Here is a 19,233-nt window from a genome sequence, read left to right as displayed (position 1 = left end):
GTGCCCGGGCAGTGTGTTTGGGATCATTGTCATGCTGAAAGACCCAGCCACGTTTCATCTTCAATGCCCTTGCTGATGGAAGGAGGTTTTCACTCAAAATCTCACGATACATGGCCCCAATCATTCTTTCCTTTACACGGATCAGTCGTCCTGGTCCCCTTTGCAGAAAAACAGCCCCAAAGCATGATGTTTACACCCCCATGCTTCACAGTAGGTATGGTGTCTTTGGATGCAACTCAGCATTCTTTGTCCTCCAAACACGGCAGTTGAGTTTTTACCAAAAAGTTCTATTTTGGTTTCATCTGACCATATGACATTCTCCCAATCCTCTCTGGATCATCCAAATGCACTCTAGCAAACTTCAGACGGGCCTGGACATGTACTGGCTTAAGCAGGGGGACACGTCTGGAACTGCAGGATTTGAGTCCCTGGCTGCGTAGTGTTACTGATGGTAGGCTTGTTACTTTGGTCCCAGCTCTCTGAGGTCATTCACTAGGTCCCCCCTGTGTGGTTCTGGGATTTTTGCTCACCGTTCTTGTGATCATTTTGACCCCACGGGGTGAGATCGTGAGCCCAGATCGAGGAGATTCAGTGGACTTGTATGTCTTCCATTTCCTAATAATTGCTCCCACAGTTTAATTTCTTCAAACCAAGCTGCTCACCTATTGCCGAGATTCAGTGTTCCCCAGCCTGGTGCAGGTCTACAATTTTGTTTCTGTGTCCTTTGACAGCTCTTTGGTCTTGGCCTTAGTGGAGTTTGGAGTGTGACTGTTTGAGGTTGTGGACAGGTGTCTTTTATACTGATAACAAGTTCAAACAGGTGCTATTAATACAGGTAACGAGTGGAGGACAGAGGAGCCTCTTAAAGAAGAAGTTACAGGTCTGTGAGAGCCAGAAATCTTGCTTGTTTGTAGGTGACCAAATACTTATTTTCCACCATAATTTGCAATAAATTCATAAAAATCCTACAATGTGATTTTCTGGATTTTTTTCTCATTTTGTCTGTCATAGCTGACGTGTACCTATGATGAAAATACAGGCCTCTCTCATCTTTTTAAGTGGGAGAACTTGCACAATTGGTGGCTGACTAAATACTTTTTTCCCCCACTGTATTTCTATAATTGTCACAAACTGCATCTAGTGTATGTCATGCTAGACAGAGCTGTGTATCTCCTGGGGACCATGCAGTGCTGCTAGCTATACATAGACAGGAGGAAGTTCCCTGGCATCATACAGGGTTGCTGCTGATGTTTCATTCATGACTTAACCACTCCTGTTGCATGTCCTCCCTGCTGTGCTGATGATTGGGTTGAACTCTGCATGGCACTTTCAGTGATGAAGTATCGTTTTGAATTAAAGTGGCTATCTGAGATTCAAATATCAACAAAGCAAACACCCCAACACTTTTTTGCTTATCATCTGTGGTATGGGCCTGGAGAATTTGTAAGTTATATTCTTCAAGAATAAATGGCTGTATATAAATCATTTAGAAGTCCAAAAATGTATGTACAAATCCAAGATTGCCTTTAAGGACCACATTAAACAACAAAAACTATCACAATGAACTTTGACAAAACATTGAAGTACACCATGTAATTTGAACAACATTCATTGTAAAGAACATAAAATATTACTGACATTTGAACAGCAAAATATAAACAATCAAGAAACCATGTTGTTTTGGCATCTTTGCCAAGGTCAGTGTGGTCTGGTATTTACAAGCAGCACAAATATTACAAACCAAAATTTAGTCGGCTACTTTCCTTTCCTTCTCCAATCTCCTGCGGTCGTTTGTTCATTCTGCAGCCAGTGTACATGTATATGGAAGTCGGTCAGAAATAAATCAAATTCTAAATGTGTGCCTCCGAAATGGCACCCCATTCCCTTAGTAGTGCACTACTTTCGACCAGAGCCCTATCAGCCGTGATCAAAATTATATGGGGGATAGGGTGCCATTTGTGTTTTAGTGTCCCCTCCATTCTCCATGCCCTATCCATCTGTTGTCCGTGCTGTCCCGATGTGTGTGTTGTGTGATGATGTCATTACTGAAGCCCCTGGCAGTCCTCCAAGTATCACTGGCCAGTCACACAGAGAGAGACACGGTTTGGTCTGGTCTGCTGGTACAAATACCAAAGGTCACTGACAGGAGTGTGTGTTCCATGTGTGTGTGTGTGCGCACAGATCACCTGTGGATCACATTGTTGAGTGTTGTTTCAGTCAGAGAAGATTCTGAAAGCCCTCAAGGAACATGCTCATTTGTCAACGCATTAATTTACTGAAGCTTTTTGGAGTTGGAAGCATAGAATTAGAATCACTATTTGTGATTCTATTTCTATGGTTGGAGGTGCTCTTACGGTGATGTACCAACAGTAACACAGAAACAGTTTAGGTGCCATAGGGTCATCAGAAGCTGTGGATCATAGCAAGGGGTTTAATATTGGTCAAATGACCCATGCTCCTCTACTAAAGGTTATTTTACCATGGTGAACTGGCACAGGACCCTGGATCTCAGTAGAAAATGGTGTGTGTGTGTTTGCATGCGTGCGCACGCGAGTGTGTGTGTTTGTGTGCGGGAGTGTGTGTGTGTCAGGCTGTGCTGATGGTAAATAACAACACATAATACCAAGGCCCATTATCAGGGCCATCAGCTGCTCTATCTGTGTCCAATGGTGCATAGCACCTCTTTTGTCCACAACACATTTGCAGTGAATTGTTTGGTGTGGAGTGGAGTGCACAATAAACAGTGCTGCTGACATGGTGATAGGGAAGAAGAGATCCGTTTGGGTTTGGCCATTGGATATAATCGTAATTTCTCCTTCTCCGAAATATGTTTAATTTGATTTTTTTGTGCATATTGATTTGAATTGTATATTACACTACTATTATTATTCTGAATGTTTGATTGAAATAAACAAATAAAAAGTGAAACTTGCTGTGGCTTATTTATACATCTCATACTTTTCATATATGATGATAAAGCTCTTGAAATAGGCCTACACATATTCACTGCCTCACAGGGGATAGATTTGTGATTCCAGATCATCTATACAATGTCAGTAACGTACCCGCTATTTAATATTGTACAGGTGACGCTTATGTTGCTATGAGCAGAGGACGAGATTACTTTTTTATTCAGGGAGCCCCTTGAGAAGTTTCTCTGATTGCATCCCAAATGACACCCTATCCCCTATAAAGTGCACTACTTTTGACTAGAGGACAAAAGTAATGCACTATAAAGGGAATAGGTTGCCATTTGGTACGCAACCTCTCAGTCAGCAATCAAATGTGTGATCCCCCCAGAGATGATTGACAGGGAATGAGGATACGGAGAGCAGCATGGTGATGATCGACACTCAGTCATTATCATCTCAGTCCACGGTCAGACACCCTCTCTCTCTCTCTCTCTCTCTCTCTCTCTCTCTCTCAAATTCAATTCAATTTAAGGGCTTTATTGGCATGGGAAACGTATGTTAACATTGCCAAAGCAAGTGAAGTAGATAGTAAACAAAAGTGAAATAAACAATCAATATTAACAGTAAACATTACACTCAGAAGTTCCAAAAGAATAAAGACATTTCAAATGTCATATTATGTATATATACAGTGTTGTAACAATGTGCAAATAGTTAAAGTACAAATGGGAAAATAAATAAACATAAATATGGGTTGTATTTACAATGGTGTTTGTTCTTCACTGGTTGCCCTTTTCTTGTGGCAACAGGTCACAAATCTTGCAGCTGTGATGGCACACTGTGGTTTTTCACCCAGTAGATAAGGGAGTTTATCAAAATTGGGGCCTCTCTCTCTCTCTCTCTGCCCCTCTCTCTCTCTGCCTCTCTGCCTCTATCTCTCTGCCTCTCTCTCTCTCTCTCTCTCTCTCTCTCTCTCTCTCTCTCTCTCTCTCTCTCTCTCTCTCTCCTCAACTCTCTCTCTCTCTCCAACTCTCTCTCCCTCGCCCTCTCTCTCTCTCGCGCTCTCTCTCTCTCGCTCGCTCTCTCGCTCTCTCTCTTTCTCTCTCATGACATTGTCTCTCTCTCTCGTGACATTGTCTTCTGAGTCTTGCTTTGGTTACACAACAGCAGAACTGAATAGTGGGGAATACTATTGTTGTCTGCTCTACATTAAAGAGATATATTCTAATATTGTATTGTCAGTATACGAGGTTGTAAAACTAATATCACAACGCCATGAATGAGGAATGGTTCATTGTGTTCATGGCGCACAATTATATAAATATCAATCTGACAGTTATTTACTCTGATGATAAACTGACACGGGGTTCAGATATACAAAACTAGTTTCTATCATGGCTTTGCTCAGTTGCGGATGCTGAATATAAAGAAGCTTGCTTGGCGCTTACCTCATCGTGATGTGCAGGTAGAGTAAAGCAAGAGGTCTCTATCAGGGAGCAGCACAGGGACTGGTAACCTTGGACAACCTTGTCCATGGACATTCCCTTCCCTTGCCAGGAATGAATGTAAACAAGAGCTATGCGCATCCCAAATGGCACACTATTACCTATTTATTGCCCTACATTTGACCAGAGCCTGGTCAAAAGTAGTTGACTATATAGAGAACAGGGTGCAATTCGTGACAAAGCCCTGTCCATGTGCTGACAGAATCAAAATGCACTAGTGTTTTATCTTATAAAGATAATGACGGTTAACATAATTTATCCAGTTGCAGAATATCCTATAGGCTCCGCGAGGTAGTGAACACTCTGATTGCATCCAAAATGTCACCCTTCTCTCTATTAGTTAAGTGCACCCATAGGGCTCTGGTCGAAAGCAGTGCACTAAATAGGGGAATAGGCTGCCATTCGGGCGCATACTCTCTCTCTCTTCTCAGTGAGAGGGAAGGCTATAGTCAGATAGGTATTCCTATATTAGTGGGGAGTAACAATTACGCATACTGCTGCTTTGTTCCTCCCTCTGGCTAGAAGACATTTCTACAATCCAATCTCCATTTGATGTTGGTTTGTGCTGTTTCGCCCATCATTAATCTTCATTTTGGCGGTTGGGAATTCTTGTGACAGTCCTTTCTGTTTTTTTCTTCCCATTTTCTTTCTCTTTCCAAACACAACAGCAGCAAACACGGAGCCTGTAAACCAAATAGTACATCAAAACCCTGAGCCAAGAGCTAGTCATATTAAAGGCATGGAACATCAGAGTCTGGGAACTCCAACGGGTTTGATTCTCTAAATTAGAGAATGGATGAGGCAGATATTCACTACACTTAGCGAGTTTGCTGCATCCTGCAGAAACTAGCCTACGTTTCCCCATGGATTCATGGGTAATTACATGCCCAGTGGAGACTGAACCACCAGCAGCACCTACATGAGAGTGTGGTTTAATGAAAAAGGACAAAAAAGGAGGAGGTCTTCAAACAGAATACTTAAAATCAAACCTACAGGAAGGGAAATAAAAAAGATTTGCTATCAAAAGTGGTCTCACTGCATAACCCCTCTACGGTTCTCTTTTACTGTTAAATGTTTCATGATCGTCCTGCCTTTCAGTATGTTAGCCACTACAACATGTGTGTGTGTGTGTGACATGCATGTTCATGTGTATCGGTACATTTTGTTACATACAGCCTTATTCTAAAATTGATTAAATCAATAAAAAATCCTCATCAATCTACACACAATCCCCCGTAATGACAAAGCAAAAACAGGTGTTTAAAACTGAAATAACTTATTTACATAGGTATTCAGACCTTTTGCTATGAAATTGAGCTTGAGCTCAGGTGGATCCTGTTTCCATTGATCATCCTAGAGATGTTTCTACATCTTGATTGGAGTTCACCTGTGGGAAATTCAATTGATTGGATATGATTTGGAAAGGCACACACCTGTCTAAATAAGGTCCCACAGTTGACAGTGCATGTCCAAGCATGGTGGTGGCAGAATCGTGCTGTGGGGATGTTTTCAGTGGCAGGGACTGGGAGACTAGTCAGGATCGAGGAAAGATGAACGGAGCAAAGTACAGTGAGATCCTTGATAAAAACCTGCACCAGAGCCTCAGACTGGGGCGAAGGTTCACCTTCCAACAGGACAACAACCCTAAGCACACAGCCAAGACAACACAGGAGTGGCTTCGGGATAAGTCTCTGTGTGCCTTGAGTGGCCCAGCCAGAGCCGGACTTAAACCCAATCAAACATCTCTGGCGAGACCTGAAAATAGCTGTGCAGCGACGCTCCCCATCCAACCTGACAGAGATTGAGAGGATCTGCAGAGAAGAATGGGAGAAACTCCCCCAGATAAAGGTGTGCCAAGCTTGTAGCAGTCATACCCAAGAAGACTCAAGGCTGTAATTGCTGCCAAATCTGCTTCAACAAAGTACTGAGTAAAGGGTCTGAATACTTATGTAAATGTGTATTTCAGTTTAGTATTTTTATAAATGTGCAAACATTTATAAAAACCTGTGTTCTTTGTCGTTATGGGGTATTGTGTGTAGGTTGATGAGGGGGGACAATTTAATCAATTTTAGAATAAGGCTGTAACGTAACACAAATGTGGAAAAGTCAAGGGGTCTGAATACTTTCTGAATGCACTGCATGTATGCGCGATGAATGTGCATGTGGTGACGTCCTAGAGTCAAGCCTGTCTCCTGCATTGATGTATTGAGCTGTGTGCCATGACCTGGGCTGGGCCACCAAATTGAGGCATCATCACTTTAAACTATCCGTGAGGCCTTTCAAATGAGGCTGATCCTCAGAGGCATCAATAATCCAAGTGTCTGGCAGCATGATGCAGGAACTGTGGTAGAAATATTTGACTCAAAAGTAGTCAACTCAAAATATCTCTCAAGAAACTGGAGCTTGTGAATCCAAAAATTAGACTTTATTATCTAATAACAAAAGCAGAGTAGTTCCATGGAACAACTGTCTCTCTTTGGCTTAGAGATCCCTTTTATACACACACAAATGCACAAACATGCTTACATAGCATATACAGTTACTCCCCTTATGACAAATTCTAACTTATTTCAGTTCTGCACCACCCTTCTCTTTCTACGTCCAGCTGTCACACATGGTCCACTCCAAAGGTCATGAATACTTTTCTATATGAAGCCTCTCATTTCTATTGGTTGCGTGGCTCAGGCCCTTTCTTAAAAAATAATATACATACATTCATTTAAAACACAGTTACACACTTACTGCATGGCTATATTCCTTATTTAAGCATGCATCTGGATGATTAAATATCAAACATGTTTATTATATTTTACCTTTGGCATCTCCTACATTTGCCTTAAAAATACATAAAATATCTCTATAGAACAAGTAGTGCATTGATAAACATGTCTCGCGGGGTCACGCCAAATGCCAAGTGAATTGTCCTTGTGTCACGAGCTACCTGAAGAGACTCTCGTTCTCTTTGGTACAGTGATGTGACTTGAGGATTTTCAACCTGCTTGTTACTATCTCAAGTTTGAGGGAGCATTTAATTTGGCATGCTGACTGCAGGAATGTCCACAGAGCTGTTGCCAGAGAATGTAGTGTTAATTTCTCTACCATAATGTCGTTTTGAGGATTTGACACTATGTCCAACCGGCCTCACAACCACAAGACCTGTGTGTGGCATCGTGTGGGCGAGCAGTTTGCTGATGTCAAGCGTTGTGAACAGAGTACCCCATGGTGGTGGTAGGGTTATGGTATGAGCGGCTAAGCTACGGACAACGAACACATTGCATTTTTATCAATGGCAATTTTATTGCACGAGATACCGTGATGAGATCCTGACCCATTGTTGTGCCACAACTTTATCCTCCGCCATCTCTTCATGTTTCAGCATGATGATGCACGCCCCATGTCGCAAGGGATCTGTATAGAAATCCTGGAAGCTGAAAAATATTCACCAGACATTGAGCATGTTTGGAATGCTCTGGATTTACATGTTTGACAGCGTGTTCCAGTTCCCATCAATATCCAGCAACTTCGCACAGACATTGAAGAGGAGTGGGACAACATTCCACAGGCCACAATCAACAGCCTGATGAAGTCTATGCAAAGAAGAGGTGTCTCGCTGCATGACGCAAATGGTGGTCACACCAAATACTGACTGGTTTTCTGTTTCTATGCCCCTACCTTTTTTTTAAGGTATCTGTGACCAACAGATGCATATCTTATTCAGTCATGTGAAATCCATAGATTATGGCCTAATGAATCAATTTAAATTGACTGATTTCCTTATTGTAACTCAGTAAAAATGTATATTTTTGTTTCAGTATAATTGAAACCGTAACAACCTTTATAATGTCACTATCTTACAAGAGAATGACATATAGCACAAGTAGGACAAAACACTGCCCAAGCCCTCTGTCAACTCCTGGCTGGTGGGGGAGAGGAGAGGCCTCTCTCTCTCTCTCTCTCTCTCTCTCTCTCTCTCTCTCTCTCTCTCTCTCTCTCTCTCTCTCTCTCTCTCTCTCTCTCTCTCTCTCTCTCTCTCTCTCTCTCTCTCTCTCTCTCTCTCTCTCTCTCTCTCTCTCTCTCTCTCTCTTCTCTCCACACCCAAGTCCACAACGAGGTGACAGATACTACAGCTTCCATGCATTGTCCCATATTATCTCTCTATTTCTTCTCCCCTCCCTGCTCTACATACAATATCCCAGAGAGCCCAGTGCAAACCGTGGCGTGGCAGAGTCTATAACGTTCACAGCGGCATTTCATTTGTCCCCCCTTCAATATCTTATTTGCTTAGGAGGGGCCTGCAAGAGGGCCCTGACCCAAAAGACTCCCAGTGATATCGATCCACCCAGGATCACATAAAGGGCTTAATATTGATGCTGACAGGGGTGAACTAGGGGAAGAAGGTCTGAGTGGAGGAGGAGGTAGAGGGTGTAAGGATTTGCATACAGAATGTAGGGGAGGTTGAACAAGAGAGCAACAGATATAGAGAGAGACAACACAGCAAAGGTGGAGCATACAGAGACAGTAGGAAAACAAAGGGCAAAGACAGCTTTGTGAGCTATATAATTAACCAATAAGACACGAGGGGTGTGGTCTATGGACAATACACCACAGCTAAGGACTGTTCTTATGCACACGACACAACGCAGTGCTTGGATACAACCGTTGCCATGGTATATTGGCTATATACCACAAACCCCGATGTGCCTTATTACTGTTATAAACTGGTTACCAACATAATTAGAACAGTATAAAAACTTCTTAAAAAATCATACCCATGGTATACGGTCTGATATACCACGGCTTTCCCAATCAGCATTCAGGGTTCAAACCACCCAGTTTATAATGTAAAATAATTATCGGTAAGTAGCACATGATTGTGAGGAAGGAGTCAAAGGGACTTAATCAATCAAAATAGCTGGACAGAGATGGAATACCTCTACTATTTTGTCTGATGTGTAGTTCAATCTATTGCAATTATCATAGTCTTCTCTTTTCTGATTAGTAGTTTGATATGTTAATCCCTTTATTAAATCTGCAATAAACCATATACATTTACTTTACTTTCTATCTTCAAAAATAGTACCTTATTCCTCTACATAGTCACAACCGTAGTCACTATATAAGAATTACCTTACATACACTGTTCTATTTCTACAATCTCATATAGACCCTCCCTCCTACTAACTCAGCCTTAAATTCACAAGTGCATTAAAATTCTTTAAAAAGTCTGAGAGGGTTGATTGAGGAACTCGATGCTAACATCTAAATGGTTCTTATCTCCTTCCACCACAATGTATAGAATACATAATTACCTCAATTGGCCTCAACACTTGAATATCCCCTCGTAGATCCCAGCTAGGGCATTACATTCTGAACAATATGTTTCTTAGGGGTTGGTGAGGGCGTGGTGGTCTTATTGTTATTTTGCATATAACCTTCTCCCAACTTTCTGGGAGGTGCAGGATAGTTGCTTGGCTTTAACATTGTCACACATTTAGGACAAAAAAATTTTGTTTTCTTTATTTTCATTACTTTAACAACGTTTCCTAAAGTTCAAACATGGTTACTTTAATTACAATTTTGGTGATGTTAAAGGATGTTCTACCTAACTGGGATGTTCTCAAATCTAAATATTTAAGAATTCTTCTGTGATTTCTTCATTGTTTCAAACAGGTTTCCTCCTACATTAAAAAACTTTCCATAAAATCCACAATTTATAATGTTCAGACATTCTAAGAATGTTATTTAAAAGCATATACAGTGCATTAGGAAGTATTCTACCCCTTGACTTTTTCCACATTTTGTTACATTACAGCCTTATTCTAAAATGGATTGAATCGTTTTTTCTACACACAATATCCCATAATACCATCTTTTTAGACGTTTTTGCACTTTCTTAAAAATAAAAATCTGATATATCTCATTTATAATATTCCCCTTTACTCAGTACTTTGTTCGAAATACCTTTGTCTTTCGATTAAAGCCTAAGTCTTCTTGGTATATCTCAATCATTTGGGGTTTTTTCCCATTCTTTATCACAGAGTCCCAAAATAGAAAGCTGCAGACCGGCGACCACCACCTCAGGGTGACTATGTTTCCAATCTTCTCATACCCGGCTATCCATCTACTGCAGGCTTCAAAAGCACTCAAACAACTTGATCTAGCTCCAGGGATGGGGGCAACCCCATCACTCTTTTCCCCCACCCCATAACCATCACCTGACTCAATAATCAATCATGATCTTCAGTTTAGAATGCAATTAGTTGAATCAGCTTGTTTTATGGGGAAAAGTTAACACCCCTCTGGAGGACTGGGTTCCCATCCCTGGTCTATTATCTCTGCTGTTTAATTATTTTTTGTTGGTTATCTTGCTTAAAAAGCACTTTGAGATTCTGTCTGTAATGATAACGCTATACAAGTTTAATACATTTATTATTTTATTAAAACACCAAAAGTGTAATGACATTCGGCGACTACTGACATACCTTTTTTGTCTAAAAAAAATTACCCTATACGTGACTTTCCCGGGATGACAAGTGCACCACATGAAGATTAAAAAAAACGTACAGAGAGTGGGGTGTTTGTTTCATTTGGGATTATTTTATTTTCATATTTACCACTGTAGCAGACTTGCATTCACACTATGGTTGATATCTTTGATTGCCATCATCACGTCTCAACCTAGAGGAGACCAAATGATTGAGAACTGTTTGGCCTTATTGTTAACTGAGCTATAAGACAAAACTTCACCTCAGTATTCATCCTTAGTAATCCACCACAGCTGAGAACCTAGGGCGATTACTCAGGTCTTCCAATCTAAGCCTTGGCCTCTGTTTCCTTTATGGCACAGATACATCCGTCAGGGGAGTGTTAATACAGGGGTCCCTGACAAAAACTGGGTGAGTCCTTTATAGAGTGCCAACAAATTATAGCCGTCTGGCATCTTGATATAAGTGTTTCAGCTAAACTGCTAATTAAATGTGTAATTTTTAGTCTGACTGTGTGATCCTTTCAAAAATAACATTATTTCACAATAATATGTATAATAGAGGATTTTGCTTTGGCAGTATCTGTCTTTTGTTGATTCTCTGCTATGCACAGAGCTAATTGATTAACTACTTTCCCTTGTAGGAAATTGGTCTTAGGACCGTCTACATTTGCAATATTTTTGCTCGTTTTTACTTCAGGTAATTCCTCACAAAATCTCAAACACCATGCTGAAAATATATATTAATTCTATGTGCATATATAATAATGATCATATATTAACACACTATTATCATGGTTCATGTACACACTATAATTAATTTTATCTGATTTCAATTTAATCGGTTGCCCCTTCATGTTATATACTTTTTTCCCATGTCATCACTATTTTATGAAACATTATGTTGCTCCACAGCATGTTAATTCTATATCATGGCAAGTAATGAATGTATTTGTTTGTTTGTGTGAACATGCTTATTGTTATTCTTTGAGTCAGATTATTAATTGCCACTGTTTTATGTGCAAATCATTCATTATCCCCTAAGATACATGTTGTTATGTTCCGATAAACCCTTTTAGTGTTCGCACAAACACAAACAACAATACAATATTCATATTTATCTCAGAGCTTTCAGAGTCTTTCCTTCTTTCATCTCCCTTTTAAAAAATTCCACTTACTGGGGATCCTGTATCCAAATGGCACCCTATTCCCTATACTTAGTTTCATCCTTCTTTTTCCTCATTTTGTTACTTACCCTTATTCTAAAATGATTAAATTTTTTTTTTCTCATCATCATCCCCTAAAAAAGCAGGTTTTTAAACATTTTTGCTAAAAAAATAAAATAAAACTAAACCTATTTATATTATTCAGACCCTTTCCTCAGTACTTGTTAAGCACCTTCGGCAGATTACACCTTGAGTCTTCTTGGGTATGCTTCAAGCTTCACCTGTATTTGGGGTTTCTCCCATTCTTCTCTATCCTCTCAGCTCTGTCGGTTGGATGGTCCTGCACCTTTATTTTCAGGTCTCTCTCAGAGATTTTGATCTTCTCGGGCTCTGGCTGCCACTCAAACATTCAGACTTGTCCACCCACTCCTGCGTTGTCTTGGCTGTGTCTTGTTTTTCCTGTTGAGTACCTTCCCCCATAAGGTTTTCATCAAGGATCTCGCTGTACTTTGTTCTGTTCATCTTTCCCTCAATCCTTATCTCCCAGTCCCCCTAAAAACATCCCCACAGCATGATCTCCACCACCATCTTCCCCATAGGATGGTGCCAGGTTTCTTCCAGGTACACTTGGCATCAAGGCCAAAGAGTTCAATCTTGGTTTCATCAGACCAGAGAATCTTGTTTCTCATGGTCTGAGAGTCACTTTGGTGCCTTTTGCCAACTCCAAGCCGACTGTCATCTTTTTACTGAGTTGCTTCCAGTCTAGCAACTCTACCATAAAAGTCCTGAGTTGGTGGAGTGTTGCAGGGATTGTTGTCCTTCTAGAAGGTTCTCCCATCTCCACAGAATACTCTGGAGCTCTGTCAGTTGACCATCGGTTCTTGCTCCCTCTCTACCAATGCCCTTCTCCTCCATTGCTCAGTTTGCCAGGCGTGCCAGCTCTCCCAGGAAGTCTTGGTGGTTCCAAACTTCTTCCATTGAAGAATGATGGAGCCACGTGTTCTTAACTTCTCTTCAAAATGTTTTGGTACCCTTCCCCAATCTGTGCCTCAACACAATCCTGTCACGAGCTCTACAAATTCCTTCAACCTCATGGCTTGGTTTTTGCTCTGACATTATATAACTGTGACACTGATCAAAGTAATAGTACCTATATAGGGTGCCATTTGGAACATAGCTCTGACACATTATTTGATCCTTTCCCAAATCATGTCCAATCAATTGAATTTACCACAGTGACTCCAATCAAGTTTAGAAACATATCAAGGATATCTTTAAACAGATGCACCTCACTCAATTTCTAATCTCTCAAAGGGTTTAATACTTATGTAAATAAGATATTTCTGTTTTTTTACTTTTAATACATTTGCAAAAATTTCTAAAAACCTGTTTCACTTTGTCATTATGGGGTATTGTGTGTGGATTTGAGGGAAAAAAACAATTTAATTCATTTTAGAATAAGGCTGAAATGTAACAAAATGTAAAATCAAGGGGGGTCTAATACTTTCCAATACAATACTTTTGGAGGCCCTGTGGGCCCTGATCAAAATAGAGCGTATATAGGAAAATAGGGTGCCATTTGGACCCACTCTGACAGAGCATTATTTGGATCCACTCCAAATCAAATCTTACTGTTGATACTTCTACTTCTCCTTGTTCTTCTTTAGTGTAAACATCATATAGTCACAACCATTTTATCATCTTCTCTCTTTCTCTCTCTGTCCAATCAAACCCTTGCTAATAGACTTATATCAAAATTACCTCAAGGTTTTCTCTCTATCTGAAATCTTTGTCCATTATATCTCTCAAGGGTCCTCATTAAGCTAAAGTGTTCTCTTCTAGCGACCTCATTTCTCTCTCCCTTCCATGTTGTTATTCCACCAGGGCATGTTCTCTCAGTATACCCTTTGAAGTAGCTTGACTTTACAAAATCTGTCATGAATCATAAATATGGGAGTTTTCAAATGAAAATTCTTCAAACATGAAATTCACATGCCTATTCTCAAATTGATATCATTCCATTTAATCACCTTAACATATACAACATATTACTCTTTTTTCGGAGGCTATTGAAATGTTTTGGTTCTCCCCCTATCAATAGTTACAAATTGCTCTTTCTCTTCCTTACTGCTCTGGGAGATATGAATAAGTAATTATTCATCAGCGGAGTTGCCGGCCTACACTTCTCCTCTCCACTCCTATATGATATTTCTTTGGATGTACAAGATTTTCACTTTTATGCATTCTCTCTTTCAGCGGAGGAGGAGAGGACCTTTCGGAATACTCTTCATCAAATCCATTTATTACCAGACCCAACATTGCGGTGCTTCAGCATCAGCCCTGCTGGTGGGGGGGGGAGGCCTCTCTCTCTCTCTCTCTCTCTCTCTCTCTCTCTCTCTCTCTCTCTCTCTCTCTCTCTCTCTCTCTCTCTCTCTCTCACCCGCACTCACTTGTATTATTTCTTTCTTCATTTCATGCTCCTGTTCCCCTTGTTTGAATCTATTACAATTTTTGCCTTAAAGTCAGCACTTTTTGGGGGGATGGAGATCCTTTTGCTCTGCTCCATCCTCTGCTTTAAGCTGCGTTCGATTTTCACATAGAAAAAACCAACATCTATGCTGCAAAGGCGTGTTTGTCTTGCAGAATTTAAACTGTACTGTATACTGTTCGTGTTGTTTTGAAAGGGAAAGTTTCATCCCATAAGAGTCTAAACCCTGTCTAAGCTGGGGGGGTGTACACTACTAGCTATGTGCATGTGCATCCGACAAAAAGGAGTGAGTCATATCACTTTTGGTATTTTGGATTTTGGCAATGAGGCCATTGATCTACTTCTCCAGAGTCAATTAACTTGTCGGATACTATTTTTACGTCTCTGCGTGCAGTTTGAAAGAGAGTATTGTAGCGTAATTGTTAACTACGTTAGCACAATATGGTCTATTATCCACTGCATATCCCATATTCTCTTGAGCTCCTTTTTCCCTAAAACTACCTCTAACTTCCTTCATACTACACAGATACCTAATTATCCATGAGTTCATCTATTGATTAGATACATGCCCTCATTGCCAAATCCAAAAATTTTCATTCTCCATAGCTAAAAAATAACCCGTTAAATATCATCTCATCTGACTGGGCGGATCCAGCTGTGGGTTCCCTCTCATTGTAACAGCTGGTGTCAATCAACAGGAGATTGTTCTGTCATTTGGTTCCTTAAATAAGGAGTCTGACAAACAGGAAGTACCAATCATGCAGTGTTCAGTAAAGCGATCCTTAGCTGTGCACTCAGACCAGCTGTGCACCTTGCAATGGGCTGCTGGGAGCTCCATGCAGAATCACTGCTGTTCTTTAAGTAACACTTACTTTCTTTTTTCTTTTCACCTCTTCTCTCATTCTCCTCCTTGTCCCAAGTGCAACCTATTCCCTATATAGTGCACTACTTTTACCACCCTATTAAAACTATATATAAAAGGTAAATACTGGTTGACTACAGTACAACTGATCTACCTATAATTTGGCGAATAAACATATCAGTCAAAAGTTTACCCTATCATTCAAGGGTTTTTTCTTAATTTTTTACTATTTTCTACATTGTAAACATAGTAAACATCAAAACTATAAATCACACATGAATAATGTAGTAACCCTTTGCCTTGATCCTTTCCACACTCTTGCATTCTCTCAAACAGCCTTCATGAGGTGAGTCACCTGAATGCATTTCAATTAACAGGAGTGCCTCTTAAAATTTTAATTTGTGGAATTTCTTTCCCTTCTTAATGCGTTTGAGCCAATCATTGTGTTGTGACAAGCCCTATTTGTAAAAACCAAATCCATATTATAGCAAAACACTCAAATAAACAAAGATAAATGACAGTCCATCATTACTTTAAACTGAAGTCGGTCAATATAACATTTCAAAAGAGGTTTGAGGGTTTCTTCAAGTCAGTCTCAAAAACCATCAACACTACTGATTCTCTCACTAACCCCACGAAAGAAACCCGTTACCTCTGCTGCAGTGGAAGCGTTCATTAGAGTTACCTCCTCAGATTGCAGCCCAAATAAATACTTAATAGAGTTCAAATAACATTAACTGTTCAGAGGAGACTACGTGAATCAAGCCTTCATGGTCGATTGCTGCAAAGAAACCACTAGTAAAGGACACCAATAAAAGAAGAGACTTGCTTTGGGCCAAGAAATAAATAAATTAAAATCTGTCCTTTTGTCTGATGATCCATTTGATTTTTTCCCACCCTGTGTCTTTGTGAGATCCGGAGGTGACGATATCTCCCATGTGTGGTTCCCACCTAAAGCATGGAGGAGGGTGTATGTGTGGGGGTGCTTTTCTGGTGACTACTGTCTGTGATTTATTTAGAATTCAGCACACTTAACCAGCATATACCACAGCATTCTGCAGCGATACCCATCCCATCTGCTTTGCGCTTAGTGATATGATTTGTTTTTCAACAGCAAAACTACCACACCTCCAGAGTGTGTAAGGATATTTATTAAAAGGAGAGTGATGGAGTGCTGCATCAATTACCTGCCTCCACAATCACCCCACCTCCACCCCATTTGAGAGTGAAGGAAAAGCAGCCAACAAGTGCTCAGCATACGTAGAACTCCTTCAAGACTGTTAAAAGCATTCCAGGTGAAGATGGTTGAGGGGATGCCAAGAGTGTGCAAAGCTGTCATCAAGGCAAAAGGTGACTACTTTAAAGAATCTAAAATAGAAAATATATTTTGATTTGTTTAAAAAATGTTTGGGTACTAAGTGATTCCATTTTTTTTCTATTTAAAAATTAAAAAATAAAAAAATGAGTAGGTGTGTCTAAACTTTTACTGGTACTGTATATATTAAATCAATACAGTGGGGGAAAAAAGTATTTATCAGCCACCAATTGTGCAAGTTCTCCCACTTAAAAAAATGAAGAGCCTGTAATTTTCATCATGGTACATCAATTATTGGGAAAAAAATCTAATCCCATTTAGGATTTTTAATGAATTTTTTGCAAATTATGGTGGAAAATAAGTATTTGGTCACCTACAAACAAGCAAGATTTCTGCTCTCACAACCTGTAACTTCTTCTTTCAGACTCCTCTGTCCTCCCTCTTACTGTATTAATGGCACCTGTTTGAAGCTTGTTATCAGTATAAAATACACTTCCACAACCTCAAACAGTCACACTCCAAACTTCACAATGCCAAGACCAAAGAGCTGTCAAAGGACACCAAAAACAAAATTTAACCTGCCCAGGCTGGGAAGACTGAATCTGCAATAGTAAGCAGCTTGGTTTGAAAAATCAACTGTGGGAGCAATTATTAGGAAATGGAAGACATACAAACCACTGATAATCTCCCTCAATCTGGGCTCCACGCAAAGATCTCACCCCGTGGGGTCAAAATGATCACAAAGGTGAGCAAAAATCCCAACCCACCCCCGGGGGACCCTATAATACCTGCAGAAGCTGACCAAATAAACCACATCAGTACACACTTCCCCCAGGACTCAAATCCTGCATGCGAGGCGTATCCCCCCCTGCTTAAGCCAGTACATGTCCAGCCCGTCTGAAGTGCATTTATGATCCAGAAGGGATTGGGAGAATGTCCTATGTCAATAACCAAATATAACTTTTTGGTAAAAACTCACCTCGTCATGTTTGGAGGACAAAGAATGCTGATTGCATCCAAAAACACCATATACTTGAAGCATGGGGTTGAAACATCATGCTTTGGGGCTGTTTTCTTCTGCAAAGGGACCAGGGGACTATCGTGTAAAGGAAAGAATGAATGGGGCCATTTGTATTATACCTCCTTCCATCAGCAAGGGCATTAATGAGTGGCTGGGTCTTTCAGCATACAATATCCCAACACACCGCCGCACTTAGAAGCATTTCAAGGTCCTGGAGTGGCCTAGCCAGTCTCCAGATCTCAACCCCATAGAAAATCTTTGGAGGGTTAAAGTCTGTGTTGTTTCGCGACAGCCCCAAAACATCACTGCTCTAGAGGGGATATGCATGGAGGAATGGCCAAAATACCAGCAACAGTGTGTGAAAACCTTGTGAAGACTTACAGAAAACGTTTGACCTGTGTCATTGCCAACAAAGGGTATATAACAAAGTATTGAGAAACTTTGTTATTGACCAAATACTTATTTTCCACCATAATTTGCAAATAAATTCATTAAAAATCCTACAATGTGATTTTCTGGATTTTTTTTCTCATTCTGTCTGTCATAGTTGACGTGTACCTATGATGAAAATTACAGGCCTCTCTCATCTTTTTAAGTGGGAGAACTTGCGCAATTGGTGGCTGACTAAATACTTTTTTTCCCCACTGTATCTAAAGAAATACACACTCTCTCTATATCACACACATACCCCTAGAGTACATGCAGTATTTGCAAATCCAATGCAAGTCAATGGAGACTGGAGAGAGAAACATTTTCCAACATTTTCTCTCTTTCTCAGATCTTAAATATTTTCAGATGTTAATAATGTTCGGTAAATAGATTGTCTGGACCAATGTATAAATATAAAAACAATATTTAAATAAATGTACACTCTCTCTCACACACACCCCTAGAGTACATCCGCTTTTTTTCTCTTTCTCAGATCTTAAACATGTTAAAATCTTAATAATTATCCGGACCAATATATATAAAAACAATATATAAAGAATTCCACACACACTCACACACACTCATAGAGTATATTATACAGTGGCTTGCGAAAGTATTCACCCCCCTTGTCATTTTTCCTATTTTGTTGCCTTACAACATGGAATTAAAATTGATTTACACAACATGCCTACCACTTTGAAGATGCAAAATATTTTTTCTTGTGAAACAAACAAAGAAATAAGACAAAAAACAGAAAACTTGAGCGTGCATAACTATTCACCCCCCAAAGTCAATACATTGTAGAGCCAATTTTTTGCAGCAATTACAGCTGCAAGTCTGAGGCTAGGAAACACTGTCACTACCGATAAATCTATGATAATCGAAAATTTCAACTAGCATTTTACTACGGCTGGCCATTCTTTCTACCTGGCTACCCCTATCCCGGCCACCAGCTCTGCACCCTCCGCTGCAACTTGGCCATGCCCACCACCCGCTTCTCCTTCACCCAAATTCAGATAGCTGATGTTCTGAAAGAGCTGCAAAATCTGGA

The sequence above is a fragment of the Coregonus clupeaformis genome, chromosome 35, assembly GCF_020615455.1.
Source record: "Coregonus clupeaformis isolate EN_2021a chromosome 35, ASM2061545v1, whole genome shotgun sequence".
Taxonomy (NCBI): Eukaryota; Metazoa; Chordata; class Actinopteri; order Salmoniformes; family Salmonidae; genus Coregonus; species Coregonus clupeaformis.
This window is presented reverse-complemented; position numbering follows the sequence as displayed.